Source organism: Ambystoma mexicanum, chromosome 2p, assembly GCF_040938575.1.
Source record: "Ambystoma mexicanum isolate Mex_15411 chromosome 2p, UKY_AmexF1_1, whole genome shotgun sequence".
Lineage (NCBI taxonomy): Eukaryota > Metazoa > Chordata > Amphibia > Caudata > Ambystomatidae > Ambystoma > Ambystoma mexicanum.
The window spans coordinates 546251635-546272713 of NC_090923.1; positions in this window are offsets into that span (position 1 = coordinate 546251635).

Sequence of the window (21079 nt, forward strand, 5' to 3'; positions counted from 1 at the left end):
AGTCAACCTAACTCCAACCCCGTCAATAGCTCGTCTGAAATGACTTAACCCTTTCCCTAACCCGAAACCCTTGCTCTAATCCTAACCTTAGCCATACCCTAACTGCACTTACCCATATGCTTACTTTGCTCTAAACAATAGGTCTATCCTAGCCCTTAGCCCCTTGTCAGCATCACCAGCCCTCCCAGACTTCCTTATCCGTTTCTTTAACACTTTCCCAAACCATTACTCTATTATTAAGTCCTAGCCTTTTTAGAACCCCTACACTAACACTTGGCAACTAACCAAACACTGACATCACCAGCTCTGCAGCAACCACCCATGCCCTAATTCTAACCAAATTCTTTACTCTAACCATAACCCTTATCCTAGCTGGGCAATGTTTTTTTTACTGAAGAGGTATTTTGACAACTTTTTCACTGACTGCATTTTTTGCTGCCAGCATTTTCAATGGATATTAAGAACATCAACTGAAGATCCGAAGACTACTCCTGAAGAGGCCCAACATCCCTTCCTGCACCTGGCACGGTGAAGCCCTATTGGACTACCTGATATGCAAAGGCCCTGTGTGGTGCTTTAACCCCTGGACTGGTGGGACCAACCAGTCTTAAAGTGTTCAAGGATCTATCTGTCCTGAGCCTTCGTAAGTGTCCCTTGACCACCTGGTGTACTGATTAGCTCTCCAATGGGCTACCTCGCTAGTAAAGCAGCAGGTCTGGATTTGCATCCAGAAATTTAGAGGTCGTCAGCTTGTGGGATACGTTGCCTCCCTGTCGAATTTCAGCATCCCAGCTTCAAGAGATCCTGTTCTGCAAGGTCTTCTTCAACCGTGACTGGAAGGATGCCTGCCGTCACCTGCATGCGGTTACGGTCGCTGGAACTGTAATCCCCCCCATCCTGTAAAGTGTATTGGAGGTCTGCATCTGTGCTTTCTGCATTTCTCCATTGCCAAGGGTTGCACTGTGCTCCTGGACCCGACCAGATTGCTCCTTGTAACTGCATCTCCTGGGCACCTCTAACTGGAACAAATGGCTGGAAATCCAACCTCCAGCGACCCCCAGTCTACCCATCAAGTCCTCTGGGATAATCAGTCAGAGAGGAGGGGGCAAGTAAACGAAAAGCATTAGTCTCCCCCTGTCCTACATAGGATTACACTGAGAACAAGTCTCTTTGTATCCTTCCATTTCACTGCTTTTTGGTCGCTGCACCTGTGAAGTGAAAACTGAAAGATCAGAACACATTTTTACTTGCCATTAATTTTGTTGCATCTCTTCTTCTGAACAATCACCTGCACATGTACTTGACCTACACCAGACAGATACATTCTGGGGTGAAGTATTGGGCACAAGGACCCACTCTTCGTAAGGATTGGACTTCTGAAGCTAGGTCATATTTGTTGTGACTTGGTTCCATCTCACTGTATCACTTACCTTCTTTTATTGATTTAAGTCATTGAATGCATTTTAAGAACCTATGTTGACTGTATAAATGTTTAATATTGAGTGCTGTGCAATAGCATCACCTGATTGTTTCATTTTTTAAGTGTTTGAGGCCTAGAATAAATATGACAACTATTACATAACTGTAATCGTCTTTCTGACGCTTGTATCTTCTTAGATTCACATGCTTTGCATAGGCCAACAGGTAGTGGTTGGTGCGCAGTATTGCATGACTTGTTTTTGAAGATTGAAAAAGGGACATCAACAGGGCGTTACTGTAATAATATCCCTAGTGTGACGTGCACTGTACCCATGGTCCTTCACACGTCGAGATGGTTTTGTTTCTGACATGAGGGAGCATGAAGTGCACGCGTGAGTACAGGAAGGTAAATCAATTTGTAAATTGTCTATGTACCGTCAACTCCAAGAGGAGATGAAGGGTGGGCGGATGTGACTCTATTTATTTATTTATGTTTACATTTATAAAGCGCACACAAGCCCTCGGGCATCAGGGCACAACAATCCAGTTACATGGAGTCCATAGGCTGGGAAAGCCCTTAGTTCAAGATTAGGCAGTGGTACATATGAATAGGTAGGGTACATAGGAATAGGTATCTAAGCAGATAGACGATTACAGGTATGTAATATTTGTCTCCTGAGGCTTGTGGATCTGCTTAGAATCACATGCTTTGCATAGACTAGCGAGCAGCACCTGTAGAACGAGGTAGGTTGTTAGAAGATACAGAGGCAAAAAGATGTCTTAAAACCGCCTGACCAACCTGAGAATCACTCCTTGTAAGAGTATCTATCCAGTAATGTTGCATGAAAATGTGTGAACTGAACCCCATGTAACTGCTTTGCAAATAGCCTCTAACGGTACATTTCCAATGAATGCTACAGTAGCCCCAGTACCTCAAGTTGAGTGTGCTCTGGTTGTGATTAGTAAAGTTCTTTTGGACAAAGAATAGCAAAATTGGGTGCGATTTACAATCCATCTGGAAATGGCTGTTTGATAGACCGGATCCTCCTCTCTCCCAGCAGCTAAGGAGACAAAGAATTGATCTGTTTTTCTTATTGGCTTTGTTTTGTCTAGGTAGTGTATGTCTGCTCTCCCAACATCTAATGTTAATGTTAACACAACCACTCCTCTACCGCACCACAAACCGCACATACTTCACAACACCCGACATGAAACAAACCACACACAATCACACCTCCATGCGACATGATGGCTACCGACCGAAAATGCACCAACGCTCAGTGACAGGTTTCTCTGAACTGAAGCTGCCAACAGCACATCAAAGCTCTCTTGATCTTCTCCCCCCTCAATCCCACTAACAAACCCTGCAGACCCGCCGGAGTGCCAAGAGACCACGCAAGTGGCAACAGTGCACGGTACAAGGCCCATTGACATTCAAGTCTCACCCTGGGGGTGGAGTTGAAATTGGGGGATACAGTATTTTGACCCCCACAATAAAGGCTTTAACCACAGGAGCCCCCTTCCAAGAAACTTTGCTTTGTGAGGTTATGTATGCTGAGAGTGCAGCCAGATGGACTTTGAGAGAGTTAAACACTAACCCTGAATCTAACAAGTATAGCAGGTAGTGTAATTTATTAGAAGGTGAACAGTCAATGGGGTTGACATTTCTTTTGCACCACAAGACAAAGCGTTTCCACTTGTTGAAATAACAATGCCTTGTGTTTGTTTTCCGTTCCTCCTTTAAGATGTCTTTGAGGTAGGCCCTCGCAAAAGCCCTTGCAGGACAAGGCTGCAGTTTTGAGCGACGCAGGTGCACATGAGACACTGCCTGACGAATCATAGCACATTTACTACGTCCACACTTCCGAGCCTATATAATCTGAGGTTCGAACCCTCTGCGGCAAAGCCCATGCAGGACAAGGCTGCAGTTTTGCGCGACGCAGGTGTGCAGGAGACGATGCCTGACAAAATGTAGCACATTTGCTACGTCCACGCTTCCGAACCTATATAATCAGAGTTTCAGACCATCTGCGGCAAAGCCCTGGCAGGACAAGGCCGCAGTGTTGAGCGATGCAGGTGTTTGGCGGCAGTGGGGTTGCGGCACAGACAGTGAGTGTGGATGACTCACCCTCCTGTCTGTGGCTGCTAGGTAGGAAGTTGTGGGGAGAGTTAGCTTGCTCTGCTCTCCGTAGCCCTTCTAACTTGGTGCCCTTTCTCCCCTGACTTGCGTCTCCCCTCCCCCTGAGACTTGTCCCTCTACCTGTGCTCCCTTGGCTGGGTGTGCCCCTTTCCCTTTTCCCTGATCAACTGCGTCCCACGCTGTCCTTGCTCCCAACCCGGGGGGTTCCATCGCACTCCTCTAGCGCATTGCACTCCCTCGCCCCTTCCATCCTTGTCTTCACGCTCGTGCGTCCTCTGCACACTTGGTTCCCTCACAATCCTCGATCATTTGTGCTCTGCACCACTTCCATCCTTGGCTGCGCTCACACCTGTGCCTCACCTGCCCTCGTGGTTCCCTTGTAATCCTTGATCGCGTGTGCTCCGTGCCACTTCCATCCTTGGCTGTGCTCGTGCCTGCGCATCCTCTGCCCGCGTGGTTCCCACGCAATCCTTCATCGTGTGTGCTCCTTGCCCCTTTCATCCCTAGGCCATGCACGTTCCTCTGTGATCCATGATCGTGCGGGCCTCTCCCAACTCTTGACTGCAAACTCCCGCACCCCACTGGCATCCCAGGCACGTTCGCGTCACGCATCCCCAGATTGCGTGCCTCCCACGCAATCCTTGGTTGCGCACGCTTTCTCACTTCCTAGGCACAGTGTGCCCCAGTGCATTTCTCGATTGCATGCACCCCCCTGAAAGCCCAGCCTGGTCCCTGACCGGCTGCACGTCCCTGCTCCCTTTGCGGGCCCCTACCCTCCTCCCTGCCCTTTCCCCATCCCAAACCCTTCCATCACCCTTTGTTACTACTCTGTGCTCTGTTGCTTTTTCTTCTTTTAGGCCTCTATTTGTTTGACTGATCTGTTCTTGAGTCTGCTATCTTTGACTTCTGTATACTTGTACTGCCTACTTCTGGATGTTTTTCACTCTCCTCCTTTAGGCTCCATCGATCATTGTTCTGTTACTTAGCCCTTGCTCTGCTGGTTGTTCCCTCACATTGTACTGCCGCCACCCTTGTTATGTTCCTCTTCTTCTTTCAGGTTCCCTTGGTTGTTTTTTTGCTCTGTTAACTGGTTTGGTTACTCACGGCTACATGGCTGCTATTCTTTTTGTCTTATCAAGCCCATCTTGAATTGAAATTAATTTGCCAATTTAAATCCTCTGTCTTGTTCTTGTCCCACCTGCTTGCACCCCTCCACTTTGTGCCCACCCCTAGTGTCTTCTCCCCTCACATTTGTTTTCCCCCTCACGCTTCCCTCTGCATCCTCTATGGTGCTCTCTGTCTCTCCTATCTTCTCTAACTGATTCTCTATTGACTGCCCTGTCCTTCTTACTAGGTCTGGTAGGAATAAGTTCAAAGGGGATATCCTGGCCTCCAACCCAGGCCTCCCTATCGCTGATACCTACACCAGCGCTTCCTCCAGACAGACCCTCACCGACCCTCTTTGTCGTTCCTTCTCCAGGCCTATGGACTCCACATATGGTCTCTGTGCTCTCTCCTCTCCTTTTTCCTCTTCCCCCATTAATGGTGGCACCCGGTGGGAAGCCCTTCTGGCCCCCTTCCCCTCCTCTAAGACCATTATTAATGTTTACCTAAATGGCACCGTCTTGGTCCAAGGCCCTCAGGCCAACCTCCTCCTTTTTGATAGACACTTCCCGCGCCTTATCAATTTCCTTTCTACTGCTGTCCCTTCTTTCCCTTCTCAGGCTCCCCTGCCTCCACCCTCTGCCACCTCTTTGGCTTCCTCTTCTTCTTCTCTGGCCGCCCTGTTGCCCCCCTCCCCTGCCACTTCTCTGGCATCTGCATCCTCCTCCTTGGCTACCGTGCCCTCTCCTCCTTCCTCCTCTGCCCACCCACAGGCTCCTTCTACACTTTCGCAAGACGTACCTTAGACCTGCACCCCTCCACGGAAGTCTTTCAAGATTGGCAACCTTCTCCACATTGCCACTCACAACTCTCGCTCAGCTGTCAAACATTCCTCCGACATCTGCTGTCTCCTGGAAGAACTCAACCTTGATGTTCTCAGTCTGACCGAGATGTGGCTTGCGGCCAGAGCTGTCACAACTTTTGACACTCTTCTCCCTGATGGCTACAAGATCCTCTCCACGCTCAGAACCAACCGTCCCGGTGGGGGTGTAGCCTTAATCTTCCCGGAGTTGATTCCTGCCTCTATCATTGCTATGCAGGTCTATTCCCCCTTTGAATGCCTGGTCTGCAGGCACTTCCTCTCTCCTGGCCGTTCTCTTACTGTGGCTACTATCTACTGGCTGCCTGGCCAGGTAACCTCCTCCCTCTCTGAGTGGGCGGACCTCTCCTCCTCCCTCCTTGCCTCTATCACTCAACTCCTCCTCCTCAGAGACTTCAACATCCACCTGGATGCTTCTTGTCCTTCCTCTGGACTCTCTTGCAACCTCTGCGATTCTCTTTCTCTCTTTCTCTCTCTATTCTTAGCCTGGGCTGACTCACTCTGCAGGGCACACCTGGAATGTTCTGATCTCCTCAGACCTCCCCCTCTCACCACTCCGATCTCCTGGAGTGACCACTTTCTCCTCTCCTTTCATCTCTCTCTACTCCTCAGGTCGAGCCAACTCCAGCACTGCCACCCACCTTCTTGGTCATCCGACCCATGAAGCGTGTGTCAGTTGAGGCTTTCACCGCCACTTTCTCTCCCCCTCTGGCTGACTCGCATCCTGACACACCCCTTTCCAATCTCCATTGTTCTACCTCTGACACTCTCGATGTACTTGCCCTTGTCATGTGGATCTGCTTGAAGCCCAAAGCCAAGTGCAACTCTTCGTACGACTCAGATCTCGTTACCCTTAAACGCAAGTGTAGGGTGGCTGAGAGGAAATGGAGGGCATCATTTGCATCCTCTGACAAACTGGCCCACTGCCTGCTCCAAAGACAGTACCGACTCTCTGTCCACACTAAGAAGAGAGCACACATCCAAACCCGCGGCTCTGCGGCATCTAACAACTCGGCTGAACTCTTTAAAATCTGCAAGGAGCTGGCCAATCCTGCTGCAGTCTCTACCTCTCCTGTTCCCTCCCAGCCCCTCTGCACAGCCTTGGCTTCACATTTCATCTCTAAAACCCAGGACATCCTGTCCTCCCTCTCTTCCTCTGCTCCTTCTTCCTCTACCTCTGGCTTCCCTGTGGCCGCCTCTCCTCCTCCCTTCTCTTCCTTTCCTTTGTTCTCCAATGACAATGTTTTTAGACAAGTCTGATCTACGAATGTCTCGTCAAAACAGGTTCTTCTCTGTTCATCCAAAACCATCAAGCACTACATTAACACCCACGCTTCAGCCTCGGCCGACTTCTGCAACCACTCCTTCACTCTCTGGCCGCCCACCCTGGGCCCTCTTCCTGCTCCTACCTGTGAGGCTAAGACTCTTGGGGTCATCTTCACCTCCACACTCTCCTTATCTCCTCACATCTCTGATGTCTCTAAGAAGTCAAACTACCAGCTGCACCTCCTCAGTGGTATTCTTCCTTTCATCACTTTCCCCCAGAACCTCACTGTCTCCAGAGCTCTGGTTCTCTCTAGGTTTGACTACTGCAACAGCCTCTTTCTAAATCTACCTGCCTCTACTCCCCGTCCTCTGCGACTCATCCAGCCCATGGATCGTATCTCTCCAGCACTGAAATCTCTTCATTGGCTCCCAGTGGCGGCAAGGATCAAGTTCAAGACTCTGCATCGTCCACGAGGTTTTCTGGGGCCAGGGATCGCAAAACCTCCAACTCTCTCTACCAAAATATCTTCCTGCTCAAGCTCTCCGCTCCTCCACCTCCAACTCCTTGAGGGTCAGTCGCTTCTCCAAGCAATGAGTTGGGGGCAGATCTCTTTCCTCGGCTGTTGCCTCCCTGCCTCTCTAACTTGAGCAGAACCATCTCCGGTTCCAGAAGCACCTCAAGACCTTCCTCTTTGCGCATGCCTTCTCTCTTCCTCTCCTCTGCCGATCTCCTGTCTGATCCATGCACTGCAAACCTGCACTGCCCCCTGGCATCCCCTGCACTTGTGGTCTGTATCTGTAACCCTACAGTCACCTCTCCTGCACTTATCAGACACTTGTTGTCTGCACTTTTGAGTACCTGCACTTGCCACCCGTTAGCGGCACCACTTGCTGTTTCCTGTTGTTTCCTTTGTCCTGCACTTGTCCATCCTACCCCCCCTGCATTTCTCCCTCCCCGTTCCCCTGTACTTGCACCATCTGAGTGTCAGTGGGCCTAGTAAGATCATTGTTCTTTTGTCCTCCCTCTGTTTCCTCCCTTAACTTGTCATGCCTTGAAACACTTGTGTATAGGCGCATTATAAATGTCATATCATATCAGGTTTAAGTGTTCAAACTCTATGACCTCAGGAGCCAAGTTCAGGGTTTGAGGATGTGGAATTAGGGTTCTTCCCTGATGTTTGGGACATGTTGTAAGGGCTCAGCATCTTGACTGCCCACATTGCAGTGATTAGGATCATTGTAAGATGTTCCTGGTGCATCTAGTGGATGTTCAGTAGTGGTGTTGGGGTGGGGGGGGGGGGCATACACCAACTTCCCTGACCAACTGATACACAGTGCGTGCCCCTTGAACCCTGTCTGGGGATACCTGGATGTGTAATCATGGAATTTGCATTGTCTCATGTTGCAAAGAGATCTATGTTTGGATGCCCCCAGTCTTTGAAGACATTGTGTAAAATGTCTGAGTGCAACTCCCTGTCATGCTATGTGGTAAGCTGCACGTTTCTGCTTAACACGTCTGTTAAACAGTTGTGTTCCCCTGGAACATGGTGTGATAGGAGGAAGATCCTCTTTGTGAGAGACCAATTCCAAATTCTTTGAGCTAGTTTGGACAGACTGGGTGAGTGTGTGCAGCCTTGTTCATGTATAAAATGGCTATTGGGCTGTCTGTCAGGACTAAAATGGTCTTCCCTGCCAATAGGTGCTGAAAGACTTGTAGGTATTCTTTAGAGTGCCTCACGTAGTCTGAGTAGTGAGTGGTGAGAACAGGCCACGAGGTGTCGCAGGACGTCCCTGCCTGAATCCACAAGTGAACGTGATAGAACGCTGAGCCCACGTTATTCCTCTTGCCTGGGTGTAATGGAAACCTCTGAGATAGACCGGTTGACTGAGTTGCTTGGGGAATTGAGGGCCGAAGTCCATGCAGCCCAATCTGAAACAAACGCCTTACAATGCGAACTAGTGATTAACGGAGAACGGACCGATGATATGGCCATATGCTTTACTCAGGCTTGCCAGGTTATTACCCATCCCAGTACCACTGGCCCCACCAGAATGTTTTTTGGGTGGCCCACAGAAGTATGCTGTGTTCATCAACCAATGCAAACTTCCATTTCCTGTGTAGACCAAGGGCTTTCCCAAACGACCAGACCAAGAGAGCCTTTCTTCTGTCTCATCTCGGCAGTCATGCAGCCAGTTGATCCATTCCATTGGTGGACCGGGAAGATCCCATCCTACATGATTTTTACTGGTCTTCTGGCCAGTGCGTGCTGGCAGCGTTGTACCCTTAAATGTGAGAGAGAGGTGTGAAAACAGACAGTATCTCTTCTCTCCCAGCCCCTGATTGTATACTCCCCATGAATGTAGACTCACTGTAAGGCACACATGGCTAAGGAGAGGCTCCTTAATCCAGTTACTTCACTAGATTAACAGTCCAGACCTGCGGTGACTGCTGTCATGTGCAGTGTTGCAATGTCTTGCACCCTTTCTGTGTGTTATAGGTCTCTCTGGCTTTGTCAGGATTTACAGTTCTGCACATTTGTTGTGTCTTTCTGGAGTTTGTCTATATTTACAGTTCTCCCCTATAATCTGCTTTGCAAGTGCTTATGTCACCTTCTAGGCCGCTTCCTGTGCCTTTTTCAGTTGTCTGTATTTATTCTGCAAGCATTCTTGTCTTGTAAGTATTCACAGTGTTGGGGGTCGCCTGCCATGGACATCCGGCAGGTGCCCCAGGGTGCTATTCATTAAAGCACACGACAGGCCCAGTGCCTGTGGAGGTTGGGGCCTGCCATGGACATCTGGCAGGACCCCTGGTGCTATGGGACATCAGCACCATCGGGGTGGGGGCACAGCCTGCCAGGCTCCTGAACATGCGGACCTCTGCCACCGTCCTGGCACAAGGGTCCCATGGCATCAGGGCCTGCAGGCCTGGGCCGCCACGTGTAGGCCTGCGGCCTACATCATTAATGAGACACGGACTCAGTCGTTCCTCTTTGGGAGTCTGCAGCCGTTCTCACGCACGTGCCTGCAGGAGCTCCTTTTATTAGCTTGGGCAATACACGTGGGAAGGACACATCCCCTTAAAGGGGCAATGCACATGGGAGGATCACCTACAACACTCCTCCTTTTTCATAACAAACAACCAAACATAGCTAACACATGTATGCGTCCCACCTATTACAGAACGACAAACTAGTTCTTCCTTCAAACATTGCGGGATAACCAAATACCAAAACATAGCACTGACACAATACCTAGCTAACTAAACATAGTTACAACCATAACACATGCTAAACAAATCTAAACCCCCCCCCCTCTGTGGGTGACAGTCGCGGTGGGTGAGCTGCCGATGGAATGTGGGCAGTTCTCCCAATTTACAGGACCCTTTATTAACCTGGGATTCAGAACTATAACTTCCGACAACACCCCCAAGGTCGGCGGCTGGCTTTACTCACACCCCACAACTGCGGGGCCACGTTTCTCCTTATGGTTCTTTCCTGAGCCCACTCTAGGCATGCGACTACTATGCAGGTTCACAGCAGCAAACACACAGGATTACAGAGTCCTCTTAAAACAATTGCAGGACCGCAGGATGCCAGCCCGTCTTATATCAGCGTCTGTTCAGGAGTCACTTCCCGGGTCCAGGTCCAGTGATGGTGCAGTTCACAGCCGGCAAAGCCGCACCTGGCGGGTACCAGGGGCCACATCGGCTTGACCCCTTGCTGTGCAGAGCAGAGTAGCGAGACGCAGGTTGCAGGGCATCCAGGCTGCTCCCGACGTTGACAAGGAGTGGTGCCGTAGTCGGGCATGGGTGACGGGACATCACTCACCCCTTTTTTCCGCAATGCTCCCCCCAGTCGGCATTTCTTTCCTCCAGGGGCATCAGAGGGTGCACAAACACTCGGGATACGCTGCAACCCATGCCCTGCCCGTTGCACTGTTTCGGGGTGTTGGTTTGGACACACCCAAGGTGTTTCAGAGCTCAGGGGGAACCGGCAGGTACCTCCCCCAAACCCACGTTGGCCTGATCTCATGACGGCCTGGCATGCAGAGCGACACCAGTGTCGGCAGTCCAGAAACTACTGTGGCTCAGTGTCAATGCCACCTGTGGGCAGGCAGGGTGGCTGCAGCGGTAGGGAGTCAGGGACACCCATGGGGCCAACGGGGTGATGCTGGTATCAGAGTGTTGAGCCACCGGCTGCCTGGTTCTCTCCATTGCAATGGGAAGCCCACACTGCCAGGACTCCCTGGCAGTGTAGGTTGCTTCCCGTCCGTCGCCAATGGGTTCTTGCATGCACTATGCGTGCACCATCCTCGGTCTGATGACACCGGTGAGATGGGTTGTGGCAGGCGGTCAGGACCACCCGTGGGGCAGACTGAGAGCTCATGGTGGCTCATAAGGTGTGGAGGCCACTCGTCGGGCTAAATGGGTGACTGTGGTGGTACAGTGCTCCAGCCACTTTCACTGCAAACAAGTTGACTTCCACAGCAGGGTGTCCCGTTTTCCTGATGGAACTGGCTTGAAAACGTTTACTTATGTTCCTGTTGGCCATACTTCTCGGCCGCTGGCACAATGCACAAGTTCTTTTACCACTGACCATGCAGGAATTGCCTGGGGTTAGAGGTGCACCGTGGGATTCCGCCTCTCGGAACGCCTGGCAGCGCAGAGCGCCCGTTCCCCTAGTGCCGAGGGGTCCTCACCCTGTCGTGTCCTGCGCATGCCGCCTTACATGTTTGATAATTCTGGTGAGATGTACAGTATACGGAGCTCCGGATTCTTCTATACTCATGGACTAGAACCTCAGGAGCATACGGGTGTACACCCCCCTTAAACACTGTGTAGCCATTGCTGGCGCTGGTGCGATAGGCAGAGCGCCGAGTGCAGGAAACTCACATGCTCGTTGCCTGGAATTCCCAGGAGCAGAAGGGTGGCAGATCCACTTTTGGCGCTGTTGTAACGGTCCCTTTTTGGTGACATATTGCTGCCTTCAGCGCGCTGAGTTCTTCTTTTCCCTTTTCCGACCTGGCATTCAAATGTCCGCTTCACTACCCGTGGGGCTGGCAGGGGTCTGACTTATTGGCTCTGATGATCGTGGCGGGCCCCTTACTATCTTTGGGCTACCATGGAACACTTTCCAGTGGGAGTGGCAGTGATCGTTCTGTTCTGCCACACAGTCTCGGGGAACGTAGTCGGGGTATGCCTCACAGTCTTTAAAATGCCAGCCTTACTATTCATATCCGCTCCTTTCCTTTCCCACTGTCAGTCACCACCACTGGGCATAGGAACTGTCCCAGACCATGAGGCTGTTGGCCCACCCAGATGGCTTCCTTCCGCATGGCCAAATCGGCAGTGGTATTGCTGTCACCTTTGTCTGAGGGCCCTGGATCTGAGGAGGGCCCCTGCATTGAATATTTGCTGCCCACATTGATACGTGATCCTCATGCTGACAAGCATTTGAACCTACATGATTGTGCAGTCACGGAGGGGTCGGCACTTCCCCTCCTGCGGCCCCGGGATCTTACTTAACTTGCCCCAAGACGGTGGACAGCACCTCACCCCCTGCGAGGGATCGGGTCCACCATGGCCCAATGCCTGTTAGAATGCTACAAGGAGCGAGTGTTAGACACAAATGGTCCCACTCCAGCCTTGAGCACTTTCACTTTCTTCGCGCTCCCGCATGGCGCACAGCAGAACTCACTGCCTTAGGGGGGGCGGGAACTTATTGGCCGCCTCCTCAGAACTATGGCCACATGATGTTGGCAGCTTGCAGTGAGGAAAGGGCAGTCCGCATCCCCCACGAACGCAGAGGCTCTTCTTTCCCAACGAGTGCTGCTGCTGGTTTTTTTCCATTCTTCGCTCCGCCCCGGAGCACTCCCACTTCCCGCCGCAGGGTGGGATGGCCACAGTGCCTTTTCAGCTCGCGCCTTCTTGTTGGAGAGGAGGCTGCAGCGGAGGACGCCGGACCTGCTCCTCGTCACGGAGGCGGGGGCATGGGCAGCTCAGTCCCTTCATATTTTTGCAGCGAAAAACCGCAGGGCGATCTCCTTGTTCCCGAAGGGGGGGCGCATCCTCCCCTCCACAAGCCTTCTCCTTTCTGGAGGGGAAACAGCACAGTGCATATCTCCACTGCAGAAGCCGCTCCCTCCCCGGGTGGGGTTTGTTCCCCGACCGCACCATTTCCGCAGCGGATGCCGCAGGGTTTGCAGGCAGGCTCCCTCCCTGGCCACATGAGCACCCCCCATACAGAGGGCCGCGGCCAGGGAGGACCTACCATCAGGGATCTTCTTCCCCCCATATGGCGGGGCCAGCCCCTCTCCTTCTCCCCGCAACCGACGTCGCAGGGAGGGGCACCATGCTCCGATCCCGGCCGCACGAGCACCCTTGTTGCCGAGGGCCGGGGAGGACCCACTGTACCGGACGCCTCTGAGTCCCGCCGTCCTCCAGCAGGCATCCTTTCTTTTTCACGCGGTCGCATCATTTCCTCAACCGTGGGCTAGCCCTACTCCTCCTTTTGCGGCGGCTATCGCGGGGGAGGGGAGTGACACTCACTCCACTGCAGGAACCATCATATTCTTTGTGGCGGTGACTGCACGAATTCTTACTACTTTTGGGGCCGCCCACTTCTACTTTGCGGCAGGGTGCCGTGGGGCTCACCTCACCGGAGGGCGGCCGGGGCATACGCGCGCATCGCAGGCGGTGGGCGCAGGTCAGTTCTAACTTGCGGTGAGGGGTCATGTGCTCCTTCCATCACTCCCCTTTTCCACGCGGGTCGCTGGATGGATTGGGTTCCGCGGGCTCATCGCCTCCTCTCCTTCCTTATAAAAGAAGGCGACTTCCTCGTCGCCAGTGTTGGGGTCGCCTGCCATGGACATCCGGCAGGCGCCCCAGGGTGCTATTCATCAAAGCACACGACAGGCCCAGTGCCTGTGGGGGTTGGGGCCTGCCATGGACATCTGGCAGGACCCCTGGTGCTATGGGACATCAGCACCATCGGGGTGGGGGCACAGCCTGCCAGGCTCCTGAACATGCGGACCTCTGCCACCGTCTTGGCACGAGGGTCCCATGGCATCAGGGCCTGCAGGCCTGGGCCGCCACGTGTAGGCCTGCGGCCTACGTCATTAATGAGACACTGACTCAGTCGTTCTCACACACGTGCCTGCAGGAGCTCCTTTTATTAGGTTGGGCCATGACACAATCATGGCCCATCTTAAAGGGGCAATACACGTGGGAAGGACACATCCCCTTAAAGGGGCAATGCACATGGGAGGGTCACCCACAACACACAGTATTGTCTTGTGTCTGTTTCTCCAGGTTCCAAGTGTCAAAAGGCTAGACCAGATGCACATTGGTTAATAAACTACTCACAAGGCTCCTAGTCTCCCCCGCGGCTTCAGGCTCTGTGTAACTATTTTTCCTTCTTCCTTTTCAGATCGTGGACGGAGCAGAGGCCAGGAAGTTGGGACACAGGACCCCATAACGCAAAGTTCAAGTTGGGAACAGGGCGAGGGCTTTTTCTCCCAAAAGCCAGGAACGCTGAGCACACGTGGAGCTTAAATACCAGTGTTGCAATCCAACATGGCCCCCACATATGTCCTTTGTTCCTGGTGTCTTGGGGTGGCCATTTTCGAATGGTGCCTGCCCAGCCATATGCACATTAGGATGGCCCAGTGTGCCCCTCGTGATGGTGCTGGAGTGGGTTTACCATGGACAGTGTGATTAGCTTGGGTAATGTGGAAACGTTGGGCCACAGGCACCATATTTGAATTCTACTAGTAATTCTAGAAGGTTGATATGCTTCTTTGATATTGATTCTGTGCACATGCCATGCACTGTTTGATGGAGGTAATGTGCTCCTCACCCTGTAAGTGATGGGTCTGTTAGAGTGGCTGTCACTGCAGGGTTGCGAAAGGGTTTACCATTTAACAGGTTTTGTTCCGACTACAACTGCAGTGCTCGAACCACAGCCTGCAAAACAACCACTAGTGTGTCCCAGTGTCAGTTTGCTTGAGACGGTTTCACCACCCACTCCTATTTTTGGACGCATGCGCAACATTGCATGTGGCACAAGAAAGATGTAAGTAAGAAGCCATCATTCCGAGAATGTGCATTGCCTTTCAAATGGTTATCCGACGACCAGCTTCATGAGGAACTTGTAATGGCATGTTTTATACCCTCTCTGGAGGGTAAAACTAGAGCGTCTTGTGTTCGAATTAATGCAACCAGGAATTGTTTTACTTTGTTGGAAAGAAGACTTTACTTTCTTGTGGATTGAAAACCCCAACTGAAACAGAAGGGTGACTGTGCTGCCGACAAATGTGTGGTGTCTCCCGCTGCTATGTGCCAGTCGTCTAGATAAGGGAATACTAGGATGGATCACCTGCGTATGTGGGCTGCCACCACTGCTAGTACTTTTATAAACACCTGTGGATCTGAGGCTATGCCAAAGGGAAGCACTTTGAATTGTTAGAGTGTGGAGCCTACTTTCAATCACAAGTACCATTGGTGCGCAGGCAACATTGAACTATGGAAGTATGCATCTTTCATATCCAGTGTTGTCATGTAATTCCCCTTTTATAGGAGAGGGGTTACATCTTTTAGGGTTGTCATCCAGAATGTTTGCATTTTGGCATGTGTTTGCTGGGCGCATAGTTAAGGACTTGTTTGGTACAAAGCAGTATACTGAATAACAACCCTTGTGTAGGGGAACCAGCTCTATGGCTCCTTTTTGTAGAGGAGACTATTTCTGCTTGAAGTATCGACTGGTGCTCCGGTGACATTCTTCTGGATCTTGGCGAATGGTGGCATGATATTTTCAGAAATTTTATGGAATAGCCCTTGGACACGGTTGACAGCACCCAATGTCTGCTATGATCACCTACAATGTGTAGGTGAATTGAGAAAGGCAACCTCCCCCTACTGGGGAAACAGGGGCGGGAACCCAAACAGATGTGTCATTCCTTGGAAGGGGTTGTGGAGCTTCCAGTGGCTGCACTTCTACCCCAACCCTTTCCTCTAAAACCTCTCTGAAAGGAGGACTGAAAAGGGAGTGGTTTTAGATGAGTACCACAGGGAAGAAGTACTCTGGTTGAAATGTGACTGATGGTTTTGGATAACCTTAGCTTCGCAAGGAGCGCTGGGTATTATACATACAGTTTATTAGTGATTTGGCCCAATGTTGTAAGAGTTTAATGCTCCTTTTTGGCATTCTCTACAGCATTAACAGCATTGCCAATAAAACAGCACTTTCTATGGGCATGTTAAGGTGGCTTGGGTTTGCGACTTGAAGCCTGAATTACACAGCCAAGAATGGCATTTTAATGGTGTGGCTTTTGCAATTATTATGCCTGCTCTACCAGCAGCATCTAATTGATTATATTGTTGGCCACCTGCTTTCCCTCTGACACAGTTAAGTATTTGAGACGGTAAGGGTTCAGAAACAGAATCCAATTGTTCTTGAACAATATCCCATTGTGCTCCATTATAGCTTGCAAGCACAATGGTGTTAGCTATCCTAGTTTGGTATGCAGCCGAGTTTGCTACCTTTTTCCCTAATGCATACCGTTTTTTTACTCTCCCTGCCTGGCAGAGCTTCAGCTGTTGACAATGGGATAACAGCCCTCTTTCGTGTCATATTAACAGCCAGGGAATCTAGTTTTATGTGTCCCATGATATACAGTGGGTCTGTAGGTGCTGGTTTAAAGGCTCACAACTGTAGGATTGACTGCTCTAGTAAGAGAAGGAATTTTTAAAGATGGGTTAGAATCCATTTTACAGACTACAATAATGGTATAGATTGCCACACAGACCTTTTCTCGTTAAGTATATCATCCACAGACTCGCAAGTTTGAATTTTAAAATGTCTGCTGCTTTTTTTTAGCAGGTCATTCAAAATAATGTGGTCATCTATTGGAGAGTTTGCCACAGGTTAATCTTGCATATCAGGTAATTGCGCAGATAGTAGTTCATAATTTGATTCATAGTACGTTGTACCTTGATCAGCAATGAAAATATTACCATCCCTATCTTCAGTACTTTCAACACTATGTGAAGGTGTTTCAGATACTCTGGATTTTTAAGTTTTTGCTGGGGGTGCAGCTTCTCCGATAGAAACATACTTCTGTTTAATGGGGAGTCTTTGAGAAAATCCACAAAAGAAGATGCTTTGCCCATGGCTTCGTCAAAAGGTTGTTTAGTCCAAGTAACTGTTCTTGGAGTTTCACACAAAGGGAACACTATTGCCTCTGGATTAACAGTATGTGCATCTTTATGTAAGGTCTCAAATGTGATGTGGTTTATTCTGTGTTGTAGGCGATACTCTGTTTCAGCGGTTTTGGTGCAGGCATATGCAAACCATAATAATCGAGGTTTTAGGCACAGTAATTGGTATGCTCTGCATCCGTTTACTTTTAGGTTCAAGCGTTAAAACGCGAGGTTGTTGGCGCAGTAGACTTCGGACATGTTGAGCCAGTAGGACTGGAAGTGGTTTTTGTTACCGTGCAGCCAACTGTCAACATCTTTGTCGAGGTGTGGCTCGGGGTTCTGTGTTTATGGTGTTTGTGTGCACCATCATATGTGTGTGGGTGTGCGTGTGTTGCCTCCACAGCCGAGCGTGGGGTCTGCCCTACCGAGCTGAGGCAAGGCACACAGGCGTCTGATCACTCCTGCAAAACATGTTCAGTGTCACTAAAGGCACCATTGCTGCCCTGTTCTCCCTGATTCATAAGCACCAGTGGGGGAATCACTACAGGCCTCAGCCAATATGGCATGGCATAGTCCACCCACCTCTTAGTGAAAGTCTTTGCTTTAACATCTTCAGACGAAAGAGCTTATAACGCTTTTCTGAGTGGCCTCGGGAAAGAGAGCGATTGCACACGTGTCCCCCTATTACAGGAAGGACAAAACTTAAAAGGTGTTCATTTCATACTTGAAATGGGTAGCTAGACAATAATAAAGAGTAGAGACCTACAGTAAACAAAATGTCGATCTTCCATTTCCACCTGCCCCATCTCTCCTTACTAAAATGGCCACAGCCTGGTGTAGGCCAAAGCCAGCAAGAAGTCATCAAAGACAGCCATTGATGAATCAAGTGTTTAAACAAGTTTTAAGAAACTGAGGGGGTGGGGGGGCGTTTGGCGTGGCCTGGAGCGCCAACGATGTGGCCGTTCCTTTAATGGCCTCCGTTCGGGACCCGCAGCATCCGACAAGAAGCTAACCTTCCTGCGGTCATCCAGCGATGAATTCCTCATCAATGGCAACGTTAGAAGCAGAGGCACCCGTGATAGTCACGAGGGGTTCCTAATCCCCCTGTAGCCCCTGAAACGAGCTGGATTTGTGCTCTCCCCCTAACCCAGAGCGCCGCTTCCAAGATGGCCGACGGGAGAAGCAACCCCCATCCGACGTTGAGAGCAGCGAGCGACTGAGGTACAGTCCAATGGAAACATGAAATAGAAGAGAGCCGAATGTCAGCCTCGTGAATCCTGAGAAGGGCCGGCAGATTAACAAACTAGCAAGCTCCCTCGCTCCCCCTCTCCTGACATAAGAGAGAGCCGTGGGGAGGCCCCAAGGAGCCATAGACCCCCACCACCCTGGAACGACTGTGGAGAAGGGTGAAGGGAGGCAATACACACGCGACTCTCAGAGGAACACCCACGCGACTCCCGGAGAAGACGACGGACACTGCACCAAAGGCCTGACAGGCGCCTCCGGAGCGGTGTTCAGCATGCGCCTGCAGCTGAGCTGGCAACGCCCGGGAGCATCTAATACAAACAAGGTGAGAGCCTAGCTCCAGCAAGCCCCACACCCGGATCCCGAGAGGCCGTCTATGCCCAGTGAAGCCTAGGGAGGCTTGGGGGCTGACGGTGAGACGACTCTGGAGGGGCCCTAGCTCCCTCGCTCCCCCTCTCCCGACATAAGCGAGAGCCGTGGTGAGGCCCCGATGAGCCATAGACCCTCACTGCTCTGGAGAAGACCGTGAAGAAGGGTGAATCTCCGAGACCCAGGAAGGCAACACTTACGCAACTCCCAGAGGAAAACCCACGCGTCTCCCGGAGAAGACGACGGACACTGCTCCTAGGGCCCGGCAGACGCCTCCGGAGTGGTGTTCAGCCCCTGCCTGCAGCTGAGCTGGTAAAACCCATAACCTCCCGAAACAGACAAAGTGAGAGCCTAGCGACAGCCATCCCCACGCCCGGACCCTGAGACGCCGTCTACGTGCTGTAAAGCCTAGGGAAACGTGAGGGCTGACGGTGAGACGACTCTAGAGGGGCTCTAGACTTCACCCCTTAGCGGCAAGCGCGACCGCTTTACCCGCAATCTGCCGCCACCTTAGGGCCCCCATTTCAACGGTGTCTCCGGATCGGGGGACCCTAGAGGCTTGTAGACTCTGTCCAATCCTTTGAGCAGAGGTTCCATCGGACATAATCGCTACAAGAAGAGCCCTCACTGGCCCCACTGGCCCCACTGATTCAGCTGCATCCTGGGGCGCCCCAGCCCACTTACCTCACCCTGAAGGAGCCCCATTAACAACGGCTGCCTGGAAGCCCTCCCCATCAAGGTTTCAGCTGAGCAACACATCCTAAGCAGCCCGCCACCACATCTGAGAGCCTGTCTGAGCTATTCCAGACCTCTAGCCTCCCAGACTCATTGCTTTCGTGCTCATATTAAGCCTTTCAGCCTAGCAGTTTCCTGGGGCGCCCCGGCCCACTCTCCTCCCCCTCAGGTTGCCTACGTTCTGAAGCTAAACCTCACTGACGAGCATGGAGCATTCCTCTTCCACTGAGGTCAGACGAGCAGCGCTGAGTATTTTGCCTGGAAAGACTCCCGACAATCTGCTTTAGAGCGCCTCTCATTACTAGTCACCAGACCCTTAGCGAGCCGGGAGCTCACAAGACTGCCTATTGCAGCCCCCCTGCCCGACTCCAGTATAAGACAGCGCAGCAGACACGATAGCGAAGCCCATTAAAGCAACCAAGCACTCCGACATCTCCACTATGCTGTTAGCAACAGTCAAGGCTAAGAAACCGGACCCTCCCAGACTCACCCCACAGAAGACCCCGGAAGAGCAGGGATAGCTGGCAACGAAGGGAGATATCCAAGCCTTTATGCTAGACATCAAAGAAGAATTCAGATCTTGCATGGCCGAGCTCACCGCGAAACTGGAACAAACAGATCAACGAGTCATAGAGGCAGAGCAGAGGCTAGGCGAAGTCAAGGACTTGACCCAGAGTCATGATGCAACCCTAATAGAGATGCAACAAGCGATCCAGGCTCTCCAGAACAGGAGTGAAGTATTAGAATTTAAGCAGGAGGACCTGGAAAACAGGGCTCGAAGAAACAATCTTCGCATTCGAGGAGTCCCCTCAACAATACAAGATAAAGACCTACCAGAATATATAAGCAACTTCTTTCAAGCCCTACTCCCACAGATGGACGAGACCTAACTTATCCTAGGCCGCACTCATAGACCACGCCTAAGGTGTGGGGTGAATTCAGATGCCCCGCCGGATGTGATAACGAGGGTCAATTTTTACACTACCAAGGAGGCCATTGCAGCAATAAGCCGCACCAAAGACGAACTGTCCTTCCTAAGCACCCCGCTCCAGATATACCAAGACCTCTTCCCGATGACCATACAAAAAAGGAGAGCCCTCAAACTCCTAACCCTTTTCCTGCAGAGCCAGAAGATCCGATACCAGTGGCTATTCCCCACTGCTCTCCAATTCACCTACCAAGGAACCCAATGTTCAATAAGCCACCTGGAAGATGCAGAGTCTATTCTTCATCCAGTTTCTCCCGGGAATTCGCCCACTCGCAGCCCATCCTCCACGCCAGACGACCCAAATCAGCCTCCTCAGAAGCGGTCTCAGCCAGCCTGGTAAAAGGCGCAGAGACGCCGGAAAATGAGATAGTTCCGTGAGGACCGACAATTAGAGATCAACCACCCGCAGATCTACAATGGAAAATAACGATGCTGTGGGCCTCGAGCGGCCCATACCCCACTCCGAGGTGTATGCCATCACCCTACCCTTGGAGACAAATTCAGTTATGTACGATCGTCCCAGCCCTGTTGGCTAAATGGACGAAGATGGCCCGGTTGGCCATGGGAATCGCCGAATAGGAAACATCGGGCTCCCTCAAGACTGCAAGTTTACCCTCCCGTTGGAGAGGTCATAAAACTCAACCACTGGAGATCCGCATAGACATAAAGTCCATATATGATGCCTGAAGCCCACCACCCTCCCCCTCAGACTCTGCCCCAGGTGCTGATGGAAGA